The sequence below is a fragment of the Ammospiza caudacuta genome, chromosome 1 (assembly GCF_027887145.1).
Source record: "Ammospiza caudacuta isolate bAmmCau1 chromosome 1, bAmmCau1.pri, whole genome shotgun sequence".
Lineage (NCBI taxonomy): Eukaryota > Metazoa > Chordata > Aves > Passeriformes > Passerellidae > Ammospiza > Ammospiza caudacuta.
This window is the reverse complement of record NC_080593.1, coordinates 39286589-39298966: the sequence shown is the minus strand read 5'-3', so window position 1 is coordinate 39298966 and position 12378 is coordinate 39286589. Positions and strand designations below refer to the sequence as shown.

General features: G+C 44.7%; 1 protein-coding gene across 2 annotated transcripts in view; it reads left to right on the top strand.

Annotated features, from left to right (window-relative positions):
* Positions 1-4496: 4496 nt before the first annotated feature.
* The window catches only part of THRB (thyroid hormone receptor beta), a 156306-nt gene continuing 148424 nt past the window's right edge, over positions 4497-12378 (top strand). The window contains exon 1 of one of the 2 annotated variants that reach the window (XM_058805378.1): positions 4497-4586. The gene's annotated coding sequence lies outside the window, so the exon portion shown is untranslated. Of the gene's footprint in view, positions 4587-4736; positions 4812-12378 lie in introns of those variants that run through there. The other variant, XM_058805386.1, reaches the window with a different exon arrangement.

Below are 12378 nucleotides of genomic sequence, written 5' to 3'. Positions count from 1 at the left end.
TTTATTCCAGTATCTCATCTAGCCCAGTTGCCCTTGGCTGATGAGTAGAGGATGCTTGCAAAAAGACTGGAAGAAATAGAAAAAGTGTAGGATTTCCTAACTTCTGGCAGTCAGAGGATATGGGAATTTCCTAAACCAGAAATTTCACTGGATTGCATCATCATGTTTATTGGCCATTGATGGACTTGTCAACCATAAATTGTCTGATCCGTTTTGAACTTTCTTGAACCTCCACATCATCCTTTGATAACAGTCCAAATAGCCTTTTTTAGTAAAATAGCTTTTGCAATAAAAAGGAGAACATACATAAATTCCTGTTTAGTCTGGAAGCTGGCTTCTGTCTAGGAGAGCTGAGACCTATTTTTCCCAATACTTTCTTGCTGCAATTTAGAAACATAGATCTTAAAAATAATTTATTGAAAATAATTTAATCTTACTGTTTTCTTTCAGTTCAAATTTTTTTGCCTGTGTTCATTCGGTTTTCTGGACTGAGCACTAATTTCCTGTGTCATGTGCAACCCTGCATAACTTGAAAAAAATTCCCTGCTGTGTTTTTTCATGACAGATCAAAAATGGATATGAACTGTGCATTGGAGGTTAGAGTGTGCCTCCAGATTTGTTTCTCTCCCTTTTGCTTTCCTTCTTGTTATTTATTTTTCTTTCCTATTTGTCTATATTTTCATTCATTTCTCTTCTGTTCTCACACATCCGCTCTGGTTCCCCTTGAGTTCTGGTGGTAGGATGGAATTGGATCTATGTACAAAAACAAAGTATTATTACATTAGGTTATTTTTATATTCCCCAGAAATCTTGAAACAGACATATATCACACTCTATTGGAAAATGGAAAATAAAGAGGAAAAGAAAGAGTATATAGTACTACTGGTTTATTTTCTATTTTTTTTTCCAGGAAATGGATATTTGCCCCAGACAAAGACTAAAGGATGTTGGCCAAATACCTTCAGTTAACACCAAAATGTTTTGTAGTGAATTTAGAGAAGATTGGCCTCAGTTAGCATAAATAATAAATGAAATTAATCTAAAGTCATTGCAGTCACGTACTGCCCATCAGTTTTGTTGTGTGTTTAAGCACTGCTTATCCATCATTTAGAGAGGGATTCACACAGGATGCTTTCCTGCTGTGCTGACTCACTCCTGGTAGTCTAAAAATGAAAAGGGGCATGTATGCTTCCTGATTTTCACATTCCTTTTAACACTTTTAAAACAAAATGTTTTGGATTCTCTTTGTCTGCCAAAAGGTGGAGTTTTCATTTAATCAGCAGACTGGAGTAATTTTGGAAATGCTTTACTGTGATTGTTTTCATTTTTAATCACCGTGTCTCCTCATGCACAGTAGCACTCAGGAAGCAAGAGGCCTGGGAAATTGCAAATAAAACCTGTATGGCTTGTAAGACCCTGCTTCATTAGAGGGTCCCCTGCCCACCAGATAATGTGTGCTAGGTGGTCAAGTGATTCAGCTTAGCTCATGTTTCACTGCCCATGCTCTCTGCCTGCTTGTGTACAAACAAATTAAAAATGGAATAGGTGAGGTGTGTACTACTTCTGAGAAAAACACAAAGTCATTTGCATCAGAACTGATGAGCCAAATAACCACTCTAAAATCAAAGATCAGTAAAGCAAGACAAACCAACCAGTAATAAGGAAATCTGGTGGCTCATGTCAGATGCACAATGTCCATTACCCTTAGAAAGCCCAAAGAAACTGAAGCTCTCCCCTCTGCCCAGCCCTAAGGTGTGAAAGCCAGACAAAAATTACTTAGGGAGAAAAGTAAATTGAGAGCAATAAAGGATAAAAAGCTGAAATCCACCAAGGTACCAAACTAAGTTGTTATGTTAAAATGCAAGAGAAAGAATATGGTTTCATTGACAAGAGCCTTATGCCCTGAAGGGTGTACCGATTCCCTTCCAGCTCACCTCAGAGCTGGACACATCCTAGGCATGCCTGGACCAGCTATCAGGCATTTGATGAGGTCAATGTTAGGTCACTTTTTGATTGAGGGGAAGTTTCTGGCTCCTGCATTTGTGCACACAGTCATGGACTGTGCATAACTGGTGCAGTGGGAAATTGTGCCTGTACGTGACCTGAGCTTTGCTTCTCGGAGAGGAGGGAAACGCTGCCATTGCTGTCCTGGTACAAACTATGCCCTGCCTCCCTCTGCTCCTCCCTCCCCCTTTAGTGCCTGCTCCAGGTCAGGCAGCACAGACACTGCAGGGTTTCAGAGGCTCTTTGACATGTCCTGCACTTGTACTGAACCCTTATGCCAGGCATAAGAAAAGCATTTATGTGAATGCATGGTAGTCCAGCACATCCCTGAAACTCAAAGAGAACAACAGGACCTTTCCTTCTGCCAGACAGGAGTGGTGTTTCAGGCGCTTGGGGGAGCATTGATAGTGAAAGTTGCTGAGGGCTTAGGGTCCTGGATTTCCCAAATCTGGGGACTTACAGTTCATATGCAAGTATCATCTTCTGCCTAAGCAGATAGAAGAGAAACTGTGGTCATGTGAGGACCCAGGAGCATCTGTCCTCATGCACAGTAAGTGCCTAGAGGAACATTTCAAAATACTTTGACATACCTTTTCCAAAAGATGCAGAGAATTGGAATCAGAATACAGGAGGAAGCCGTACCTCTACAGTATGCACAAATATTTGCTCCTGCCATCAGTGAATGGCGTTCTGCCTCAGTTGCATTTGATGGGGATGATGACACATTTTAAGGCTCCCATTCTCACCGTCACATGGCTTTGTGTCCCTGCATTTTAGTCATTTCAGAGCAGTGCATCACCACCCCACTGGCTCATGCGGCACTCTGTGTTTAGCAGCACATATTTATGACATGGGGAGTGAAGAATGAAGTCTAACTCAAGTCCTTAACTAACCCGTAAGTTAGGGAGGGGATTAACTGCCAACTGCAATCTTTTACTAAGTATTAATCACTTAATATTATTTTCATTTTTTTGAAAAGTCTTTTGCTGCCTCAGTATGTCAACACACAACTGGGTTTGAAATCACAGCATTTGGGGGACTGCTGATACACTGCTGCTGTTAGCCTGACAAGGGACCTGTTGTGTTACTTTCTGGGTGAAGGAAGAAGTACATGTGGATGGGCTACGGCTATCAAGGTTTGCTCTTGCTTTACAAACCTGTCTTCCTGGCTGTGGTAGAGTTAAAAAATAATTACAAGTTTTTCAAAGGATCACCCACATACACATGGTATGAGAGCTCTTTTCTTTGTTGGTTTCATTTTATTTGTACATGACTCACTCTTGGCAAAATGAGTGAGCCTCATGAGCCTGTAAAAATTCTGTTTGGATTAAATGATTTGCATTAAATGATTTATAACTGCAAGAAGGCTTTAATATTCCTGTAATTCCTTAAGGAAAAACAAACTGATCTTATTCTTTCAAGTAGCTATTGCTTTCACGCCTGTTACTTCAGACGCCATTTTACTCGCTCAAGCTGATAGCTGCTAATGAGACTCTGGGTACTTCTTCCTTGCTTTCCCTGCCTCATGAATTAGAGATGGGTGGTGGGGATGTACTGTCATCTTTTTCTGAGAACGTTCTTCTGACCGTCTCTGAAGGCCAGGGAACCTACAGCCTCCCAGACCTGCTTGCCTTGCTAAGAGCGAGGAGCAGCATTTGTGCTGGCCTGAGGTGGGGTGATCATGTTTCTGAGACCCAATTTACCCCGGTTTTGTAGCCCAGAGGCCAATCAGTCTTCATTTTCCTGTCAGAGCCGGTGTGCTGGTTACAGCCACTCCTGACTCCTGCATGGACCAGCTGTCAGCTGCCCTCACACCCTGACCCTTGGCTCCCCCAGCTCAAAAATGTGGGGGCAAGGGGAGAGCCCTTGTGCAGAGAGGGGACAGCCAGCCGCCGGCAGCCACCGAGGCTGCCCGCACCCTTGGGATACAGCCTCGCAGTAGGGTGTGCCTGGCCAAAGCCCATGGGAAAAGCATGCGAGTCAACAGCGGGACAACCCAGCCGGATGCGGGACGTGCCATCAACAAGCCCTTTAACTTCGTGTTTGCGCAGCGCCGCGACTGCCCCGGCTGCCCGCTCCGGAGGCTGAGGCGCGGCACAGTTGTTAGCGGGGGCCGCTGCCTTCGGCCTCAGAGCGCGGGGAATCCTCCTCCTTTCCCGTGCCCGTGTCGCTCTGACAGGACGACCCGCGGTCACGGGATTTTAATACTCGAAGCAGAGAAGCGTCGCGGTGCCCGCGCAGCGGCTCCCCGGGCCCGCAGACGCTCGCCGCCCGCACCTCTCCGTCGGAGCCCCCGGGGCGAAGCGGTCACCGGCGGCGCCCCGGGGCCCGCCCTGCCGGGCACCGCCCGCGGGGGGATCCCGGCTCCAGCGGCGCTACAAGTGGCCGCCGGGGGCGGTTTCGGCTCCGGCTCCGCCGCGGTTTCCCTCCGCCCCGCGCCCGCCTACCGGCGACCCTCTCCGCGGCGCGGAGGGGCCGCGGGGCGCGTTGCGTAACCAGCGCTGGGCTCCGCTCCGCCGCGCGTCGCTCGGGGCGGCGGGAGGCGCGGCGAGGCGGGTCCGGTCGGGTGGCCGCGGCCGGAGGTGAGCGCTGGCGGCGGGGCGGGCGGGGCCGGGCCGGGCCGGGCCGGGGGGGCGCAGCGCGGCGCGGCGTGTGCGCGGCCCCGCGGGAGGCGGCGGCGCAGGCGGGGGGAATCCAGGTCACGTCCGCAGCCAGACGGCGGCTGGCGGGAGGGACGCGGCGAGAGGCACCGCACCGCACCGCGCCCGGGAGGGCGGGCGGCGAGCGGCGCGGGGCAGCGGTCCCCGGTAAGTGCCGCGGGTGGGTCAGTCCGCGGGCTGCGCTCGGCGGGCAGCGCGCCCGACCGTGGGCGTGGGCGAGCGGGGGCTGCCGGCTCCGCAGGTTGGCGTCCCGGAGCGCCCCGGGGAGCTGCGGGGCGAGCGCCGGGGAGCCGAGCCGCGCTCCCGGCCGCTCTCTATATTTAGCCGTCACCGGCGGGGAGAGCGGCGGCAGCGACGCGCAAACGCTGCCGGGGACGGAGCTCCGCCGGGCCGTCGGGGCGCCGCCCGCCCGCAGGAGCAGCAGCAGCAGCATCCGGGGGTGGCGGGGGGCGAGCGGCGGCGCGGCCCGGCCGGGAGGGCAGGCAGGCAGCGAGGGAGGGAGCCGCGGCACCGCCGGTATTCATCACCGCGGGGGGAGCGGCTGCCGGCGCTTCCTGATTTATTTATGTTTGCAGCATAGGTGGTATTTCCCCGTTAAGAGTTTATCCATTGAAGTTTTCTATTTGACTTTCTAAAGCGACGGCGACGACAACGACAGAAATCCGCGAAGTTAAAAAGCCAAATGTGTTAATTGTTAACTGGATATAGACGAGGAAGGCTTGTAGTGGGTGGATTGATCAGGCAGCGTACGAGTAAAAAGGCAAAGACAAAATTGTCGGCGAGGTGCCGGTAGGAAGGAGGGATCGCACCTGTTCTGGTGAGTGGTAGGAGCCCCATTGCCCCGTGGTCCCCCGAAACCTTGTTTACCCTCCTGTGATGCGGATGGAGGAAGGCGAAACACAGGTTAAAAATGCTGTAAAAATACCGGGTCTGACCAGGAAGGCAAACTGGACATTTTTTTCTACAGTATAAGCCGTGTTCCCTTTAGTATTTTAACACAAAATTCGTGTATTCGAACTGAGCCATCTGCTAGTTATAGTAACATATTTAGCGTTTATTTACAAAACTTAGTCTGTCGTAAATGTATGCTTGCATAATTGATAGACTGGATATTTTTATAAAAAATGGTTTGTTTTCCTTTTATAGTTCAGTACTACTTGTGTGTTGAGACAATTTTATAGATTTTTTGGTTCCTGTTTTCCCTTCTGAATAAACATTTGAGAAGAAAAACCAAAACAACAGAGCAAAGGGTTTGCTCTTTTACAAGAAATTTCTGTAATAGGTAATTTTCAGGAGAATTTACCATAATCAATGCAGTTGCATTGGTTAGTTGCGTTGCCTCACAGAGAGGCTTGAGTTCTGTCCCTTATTTGAACTCTAAATATCACAGCTATCTGAATGTATGGCCATTTTAAAGTGAAGAACCTGGAGGAAATCACTGGAAAGTTTAGCCCTTCACTTTCTCATAGAACAGTTGTTTAAGATGCAATAACAACAAAAGTTTTGTGAAACTGTGTTTGCCTACTTCCTTCCTGACAAGGCTTTTTTTCTTTTCTGCCAACTGGCATGAAATCACCCTTCATATTAGTCCCAGGACCCTTAAATTAGTCTCAGCCTTCTTCCAGTTTATTTGAATTGGTGACCTTTGGATGAGCTGGTGTGTTCCATTGTTACTTGCTAATGATGGAATAATCTAGTCCTGACGTACCAGTTGTGAAACCGAGGGCGCTGCTGCTGGATGGAAATTCAAATGTCTTATGGCTCCATGGTGGAAAAGGCAGGATTTAGCTGTGGTTTTCATCTGCTTTTAACTCTGTGGACTCTGATTTCCAGAACTTAAAGGGCTCAAACCAAAGTCTGTTAGAGTTGATGGAAAATCTGCCATTGATTTTTACTGATTTTGGATAGAATCCTGTATGAGCTGGTGTTTAGCATATCATGGCTACTCTAAACTGTTCAGTCCTTTTGAAATTCTTTGCATATCCAAGTCATTATGTAAAGTCAATTTTTTTGTGTGCTGTCTCTTTCTTTGTGAGAATGTTCTTTTGCTTAGTAGAAAGTGGTGGTGTTTTTTATTTGTTCTCTTACATGCTGCAGCATTAATTTTATTATCTGATCATTTCCTATTATGTGAGTATGACGTGGGCAATTTTGAAAAAATTGAAAGTGCTTTTTCTGAAGGCTACTTACACTGGAGACAGGTTTCTACAGGTACTTTTCCAAGACCTTGCAGGAGCTGGACATCTTATGTCATAAGACATGCTTTCTCTGATGTCCATGTTGTACTTCCCTTGTCCAGTATATATGGTTGTTTGCTGTCTTTTGTGTTTTGGGGTTTTTTCCTTACAAATGTGAAGAGGAGAAAGTTGTTAGTGATAACAGATACTGGTGTTCTGTGAAGAAGCTTGCAGAATAACACATACCTGTGGTAGGCATATATTCTCTCCTGGCTTCCCTGTTGTTGATGATGAGCAGGATTTTTCCTCTTGGCTATATGTAAAACCCCAGCCAAGAGAAAGTAGGGAGGAGAAGGACTGCTAAACTTAAATTATGGAAGTTTGTCAGAGTTTGTTGTCTAGTGTAGCCTGTCTTGAAATTTGATTCCATTTGGAAGGGAGTCAAGGGATGAAACCTCAAAAAAACCCACCTGATTTGAGGCAGGACGTCCTCCAGCAAGAATCTCATTTGCCACCGGAAGGGTGAGACCAGGAATTTTGGCTCCTTGGAAAAGGAAATTCTGGAGCTCATTATCTCTCCACCATCATATTCTGGTTCACTGATTTGGGGTTTGCTTGTTACTTAGAGTAGAAGAAGGCAAAAGAGACATGCATGTGAAAGAAGCTCAGGTAAATAAGCTGAGATGAGGGAAAGCAGGTGAAACACAATTACTGTGAGCCCTCATGCCTTGGATTTCCTCCTAGGACTTGGAAAGTGCTAATCTTCCCAGCCAAATTAATTTGCTCTTAAATGAGAGATGGCTGTTGTGGCAGAAAGCAGAGCTGTACTGCAAGGTGCAGGGTAGCAGTGCAGAGCTGCATCTTTTCTCCATCTTGTCCTTTTTCCTGTGGGATTTCCAAAACCCATGAGAATCTGGCCTCTGGAGGAAAGGTGGAGATAGTGCTGGGGCATTCTTCACCTACCTGCAGGGACTGAGGCAGCACATCCATGCCTTGGGTTTGCAGAGATTATGGCCAGGATCTAAATGTGTGAGTTCACTGTCAGAAACGGTCGGAGGATCAATCAGGAAGGATTTTCCTAATAGTTCCACAGTTCATCTTTGTTCCCTTCTTTCCAAATATCAGAAATGGCTATGTGTGTAATACTAGATTCTCTCCTGCACGGCCCCATTTAAGTAAATAAATAATAGCTGTTTGGTAACTCTTCAGGTGTATGACAACAGAATTCTGCCCAAGTCACCAAGGTCCTTTCCTTCTATCTGCTTAACTGAAGGAATGCCTCTGGGTGGGAGAAGAAGTCTTAGTCCAGGGAACTCCTTGGCTTAATTTATCCCATCAAAAGAGTTAGCAGAATAATTCACATAGCCACTAATGTGGCAGTACTGCTGCTGGCGTTTTTTAAACTTGTCATTAATGGTGCAGTGGAGAAATAATCTCCCTTCTTAGGGATGAGCTAGGATTTTATGTGTTGTACAGGGATAACTAAACAAACAATGTTTGCATGTGTTATGAGAACCTTCGTCATTAAAGTCAAGGGCAGACGATAAATTTCTGTGTAAAGATTAAACAATTGTATTCCTTTAATTCTGTGTTATTCCATCAGTTGTATGTGGTCCAAGAGGACATTTTGAATAAAGTAATTGAGTCTTGCATAAGTTGTTTCTCTCATTTAATTCACAACACGTGAATGAGATTGTTTCCACTATTCATCACAACTACTTAATTTAAATATGGTCATAGTAGGGGGACAATGAAAGTAAAAAGACTGGTTGGAAAAGTTGTGTCTGTTGTTAACCTTTTCAGTGTATGGTCACACTGCCAAAGTGCATGTAAGCCTGCAACTAGAGAGGAGTAAATTGAAAGCAAATAAAATGGGGTTTTTTTGACATACCAAAGTTAACCTGAGTATTCAATTTTGAATGCCTTTGGTAATAAAAATTCTCATTTTACTCTAATCCATTTTAGCTTATTAGAAATTAAATATCCTGTGAAACTAGTGAACTAATGAAAGAACAAAGGATTAAACCACAGTTTAAAAAATACTCTGTATCCTCACGTGTCTTAAATATAGAGAAGCTGTAATAATTTTTACTGATGCACTAAAATACTCTTATGTTATAATTAGATTATAGGCATGAGAGCGGTATGATCATTCTAGACTGTTCTGTGTCCTCTGGTGAACCTAACCCAATAAGTTAGGGTTCTGTTTTTCCATTGGAAGAAATGAAAGGACTGATTATCAAGCTGCCTAACAGTAAGGTAAAAACAGAGCAAGAAGATCAATGTCTCATCAAGTGTATTTAGAGTCAAACCAAGCATTAAGTCTTTCTTCTTCTGGGTGGAGTGAAGTTGGTACATGTAGAACCAAATCACATGTATGTTTGCATACACAATGATTACTGTTTTATCTCGGGCAGAAGTTCATTCTGCTCACCTGCTAATTTTTTTTTTTTTTTCATTTTTGATGTTTAACTGTCTTGGATACCTCACGAGAGTTGGTTGGCATGAACTGCATGCCACAGGTACAGCACCAATGTTGCTTGACAGTAAGATGTGCTTTGCAACAGCTGTGGTGTAGGAAAATAAAGGAGCTCTTTGAAGAAAATTAGAAGTATCTGTCAACTACGCAAGTAGTTGGATCCTTGAACAATTGCTCACTAACTGATATCTTAGTGACATGCATATGGATGAACCATTTTCAAAACATTCACAAGAAAAAATATACTTCTGTGGGTAAGAAGAGCTTTTTTCATCACCATTGCAAGTTGGCTTCCTTGAGTTGTGTGTCATGTTTGCTGTGATTATCTACATCTGTACAAGGTTCTTGAACTGTGGTCCTTTTCCTTTCTTACATTTTCATTTGCAGACCTTCACATCTTTCTTCCCCTGACTTGGTTTTGCACCTTGGCCCCCTTTAGTATCCTGTTATCTCCACACCTCCCACTCTTGACTTTGCATTGTTTCTCTTGATTCCACTGTGCCAGCTCCTTGCCATGTGCTCCAGCCCAGCTCCACTTTGGCAGGTGTGGAGTGCTGCTGCTGCTGCTGCTTGGTTTCCTACCAGTGGAAAGAATGACCACTAATAAATTTAAGCTATTTCTTCTTTAGCATTGCTTTTTTCCTCCGACCTTTAGCACAAAATCATTCCTGGTTCATTTGCCTACCTTTTTGCAACTTTTGACAGGTGGGATTGCCTTCATATGACTTTGTTCTGTTTTCTAGCTTTACATTAAAATAGTTTTATTCCCATGATTTATTAACTTGTCCCCGGCTCTTTTTTATTTTTAATATTTCATACATCTTAAAAAAGATGTGGCATGTTTGTGTGCAAGGTGCTTCAAAGTATAATTATGAGCTGTAACATTTATGTATAATTCTTAAAATAACTGTGTTCCTCCCTTCACGAAATTGAAGGGTTTATCTTGAGCCTTATTTTATAAGTTAGGTGTCTTGCTTTCTACACTGCATTTTTTCTCATTAAAAGAAGATAAGGTGAAATGCATTATCCAGTTAGATAAACAGGGAAAGAGTCTGTACAGGGTTGTATCCGTGTAATTCCAGAATATACATGAGCATGCACATCTGCCCTGAAAAAATATTCCCCTGCAGAGTATTTGTGACAAATTTAATTATTAAAGCAAAATAATTACTTCATTAAATATTAAAGTATAATTTTATTTCTAAAAATACAGAGAAAATTGTGTCTGGAACAGAGAGTGCTTCCTGTGCAGTGCTGAACTGCATGTATTTTGTGTTGTGCCCAATTCACTGATGTGACTTACTGAAGTGATTTATTTTATTGAAATTTTCTATGTGACCAGAATAAAACAGCTTGGGCTAGAGGACTTGGATCAACTATTTAACTGTAGAAGTTGCTGATTATTAAGGTTAAAGAAAGGAGAAGAAATACCATAACTAGGGTTTGATATGCAGCTTTAATTCAGGCCTCTTTGAATATATGCAGGTAAACTAAGCTTTAGAGTCCATGGATGGTATTACTTCTCTTTTCAGGGTGTTTAGCCCTATGTAATAATTGCCATCCTTGAAACCTCCTCTTAAATTTATTTTAAAACCAGGAAACTTGGGATCAGATCACAGTGAATGCAGTTGGTTATGTAGAATATTGTGGGCGTGTGGTCCTTGCCTGTGCATTACACGTGTGACAGTAATTTTTCACAAGTTGTAAATTTTAGTTGAAAATCACCTCTGCACCATGAAGGTATCTAACCTGACTACCCAACTTTTTATTTAATTGTTGCAAACTGTTTAACTCTCTTTATTTCTCTTGCTTCTCCTGTTTCCCCTGCCCCTAGTCCCATGCCTCAGACACTTCACACTTTTCTCCTTTGCCAGAAATGGGACAGGGATGCTAGAGACATTTCATTTTTTTGAAGAGTCTTATGCATGGAGATAGCATCCTTGACCTTCTTTCCCCTTAGAACATCCTGTCAGTTGCTCCAGTTCTGAATCTAGCCGATGTTGAGGGCAGCTGCCATGCACCTGGTTCTTTCTTACAGGGTCTCCATGCCACCAGAAGGGATAAGCCCAAGGAGTGCCACTTGCCGTTTTGTTGACCAGAACCTGTGCTTTTGCCTTCTTGACTTTTTGCATTACTGAGTATTGAGTTATTTGAGGTTTTTTTTGTCTTCACTGCCATTTGGCATCTTCCTGCCTGGCAGCCCTACCTGGCAGTTCTGCTGGCTGTGTATGTGAGCACTGCCCCGTGCTGTGAGACTTGGACATAAATGGTGATAGCCTCCGTACCCTCCAAAAATGCACAAAACCTTCTTTCTTGTCGAGTAGGTTGTTGCACAAGATACCATCTTGATGGCAGCTGTCTTAATTTGCATTGAACTCTGGGAGAACCCAGAGACTGCTCTGATAGTCAGGCCTCCCTGGAAGCCTGTGTGCTTTCATCCTCTGCCCAGGGAAGATGAATCTCAGCTGCTGCCACTCTCACGGTAGGATGTGGGGAATGCGCTCGCAGTCATTCTGGCCATGACTTTCCAGTGGGTGGATGGTGGGAGTGTGTTTTGCAAGGCAGAAGGATCTTCTGCTGTTATCTCTTCTACAGACCTCATATCAAAGCACTCTCTTAGATTTGGGAAGTACTTTCTGTGCTTGGAGGTTAGGCATGAATGGGAATAGCATGACCTGGGGGAAGGAAAGTGCTGGATTCTGTAATTCCCAAGGGAGGAAGGGCTCTGGTCGAACTGTCTCTATAGAGCAGTTCCCTGGGCTAGCCATCCTCATCTCTCCATCCTACTTGCAGTGACATGGGTAAGTCTCCTTGCTTTGGCTCTGCAGTGGCTTCTCTTCAGTGCCATTTCCTTGCATGGAACCATGTACATGGAAAACCATACATATATGGAGGGCGCTCCCTTCTGTTTTCAGATGTGTTAATATCTTCTAAAATACATGCTAGCTTATAAATTCCAGAATCTGGATGAAACATGGGGGTTTTTTTCCCACATACTACAAGAAATGTTTGTGAAGCACACATAAACTTAGGCAAGCCACTTTTCCTTTTTGACTAG